This window comes from Pinus tabuliformis, chromosome J, assembly GCF_031772625.1.
Source record: "Pinus tabuliformis cultivar Carrire ecotype Pingquan chromosome J, CPIR1, whole genome shotgun sequence".
NCBI lineage: Eukaryota > Viridiplantae > Streptophyta > Pinopsida > Pinales > Pinaceae > Pinus > Pinus tabuliformis.
In genome coordinates, this window is record NC_142295.1 from 37,268,533 (window position 1) to 37,271,138 (window position 2,606).

General features: G+C 40.3%; 1 pseudogene; it reads left to right on the forward strand.

The window, feature by feature from the left end:
• The first annotated feature begins 1,533 nt into the window (after positions 1 to 1,533).
• On the forward strand, positions 1,534 to 2,229 carry LOC149225323 (soluble starch synthase 3, chloroplastic/amyloplastic pseudogene; annotated as a pseudogene).
• The last annotated feature ends 377 nt before the right edge of the window (positions 2,230 to 2,606 follow it).

Genomic DNA, 2,606 nt, shown 5'->3' on the forward strand with positions numbered 1-2,606 from the left:
TCTTTTAGAGTGAAAAGAGAATTGATCCCTTTCCGCACTTGGTAGATCCAAAGTTTAGATGGATCTAGACTGGGAAATATTTGAAATTCTATCCTCATTAAATCTTTAGATATGATGTTGGACTCACTTATAAACGTTTAAAGTTATATGTTTATAATATAATTATAAAGTTTGATTAATTAATAAAATTATTAAAAAAACAATATTAATTTATTTATTATATTATAAAAAACTATTTTAAAAGATTATCGATAAAATATAATTAAATAATAATAATAATAATAATAATAATCATGGGAGTTTGGATGATCACTCCAAACAAGGGATTTTCTGCTTTGTTAGGGTTTTTGCATACAACTGACCGTGTGTCCTCCTGACGAATCAGATCCCCTGACGGGTTGGATCTGCGCTCTGAACCAGTTGCCGGCCAGCGGTTCTGTGAGATCGTATTGGCAGCCAAGAGATGAGACCATGAATGGCCCCCCGCCTCGGGGTGAGGGGCCACAGTGCTTTAGGGACGCAGTGAATTGTACCCCGTTCATTCAAGGACAAACAAACCCGACAAAGGCTACTGCTTCACAAGGTGCAAAAGAAACACCTACCATGGGAGCGCAGTGGCAAGCGAGAGAAGGGAAAAAATGATGTCTGCCACGAGCAACAACCATCCCTAAGTTTGTAATCCCTAACAACTGCATGGAGCAAGGCCGCTAGTATATGAAAGATCATGCTATGATATGCAAATTTCTAGGCATCTGGCCCAAGAAGTAAGACATCTTCATGTGGATCCAAAACAAATGGGCATCGCGAGAGCAAATTGAGCTCCGAATCTGAGCAAAATGGTTCTTCACAGTCATCTTTGCAAATCTAGAGGATAAACAACGCATCTTCGAAAATGGGCCATATTTTATGGGTAGTGCGGGGTTGTTCATTAGGTACTGGGAGTAATGCTATAACCCTGATAAGGAAGAATTCATAGCAGCTCTAGTCTAGGTGCGCCTGTACTCACTACCAGATGACTTTTGGGAGCAGGACATCCTGGAAGGCATCAACAACTCCATTGGACAATTTGTCAAAATGTCAGAGGTTACTAAAATGCGTCGCCATGCAACCTTTTCCCAGATCTGTGTGCATATGAACATCTTGCAACCACTGCCAGAGTCAATAGAATTAATCTATCATGATACCACTTGGATCCAGCCTCTCAATTATGAACATGTCCCTTTCAAGTGTCGAAGATTCCATGAGTATGGCCATTTATTCAAAGATTGCCCCCTGACTATGGTGGAGGAAGCCAAATTTGCCACTCAACATCAAGATGAAGAAGGGTTCTGTTATCACTGACAAAATTTCAATGCTAAATGTCTGCAAATAAGCACATGAATCCTTTTAGCGGTTTCGCAGCGCTACATGTTTAGGTGGTTTCGTAGCGCGCTACGAGATTGGGGATTTGTCCTAATCCATAGCAACTGTCATGCAAAATAGCTCTGCGGTGGATGTATTTTACAGGTGGCATGCTCTCAAGCTCCTGCGTGTATGCTTGTTATCAATTCTGAATCTCGAAGCCTCAAAGTTCATGTAGGAGAGGAAGCTGTTCACAAAAAGGCTGAGAAATTGGAACTTTTAAAAGCAGAAAGGAAGGAGAAAACAATGACATTATTTCGACAGTCACAAAAGCATATATTCTACACCGAACCTAGTAAAGTTGAAGCTGGGAATTCTGTTACAGTCTTTTACAACCCATCTAATACAGTTTTGAATGGTAAATCTGAAGTATGGTTTCGGTGCTCTTTCAATCGATGGACTCATCGACTTGGTGTTCTTCCACCACAGCGAATGATCCCGGCAGATAATGGTTCCCATGTGAAGGCAACTGTTAAAGTGCCACTAGATGCATATATGATGGATTTTGTTTCTCTGAAAGAGGCGATGAACATGGTGGATTGTATGACAATAGAAATGGAAATGGCACCTGTTGCAAAGGTTGGAAGACTGGCAGATGTGGTTACAAGTCTTTCTCGTGCAGTTCAAGAATTGGGACATAATGTTGAGATCATTTGCCCAAAATACGATTGTCTTGATTACAGCAAGGATTCGGAGGTCTCTCTTTTTCAAGTTATGAAAATTGTATCTAACAAGCATGATTTGAGCTTTGTAGAGAAGGTTAATCTTCCAGAAGAGCAGGTTCTTCGTCTCTGTAACGGAATTGTACCTAATTCTTCGTCCCTGTAATGGAATCAGTTTCAACTCCTTGAATTAACAATCTTTGCCGACAATTGGCTTCTATGGGGACAAGCGAACGATGAGTGGAATATTGAAGGAGATGGGTGTTATAGATCATTTTGTTCATGCGCAAATGAAGGAAGACAAATTCGAACCAGGTTTGTATGTTGGTCTTTTGAAGCGGCGCATAATTGTTTTCTATTAGCATCAAGGTAGTCATCAAGGAAACAGGTTTCTTGCAATTTCATACGTTATGTAGTGGATTTGTGCGATGATGTTATTGTGTGCGTTGAAGAGCATAACCTTCTGGGATCTATGTCGGTTTCTGTCTCAATCACTTCTCGTAGATTGAAACGAACTCAGAGGCTCAAAATAAGTCATGTCCA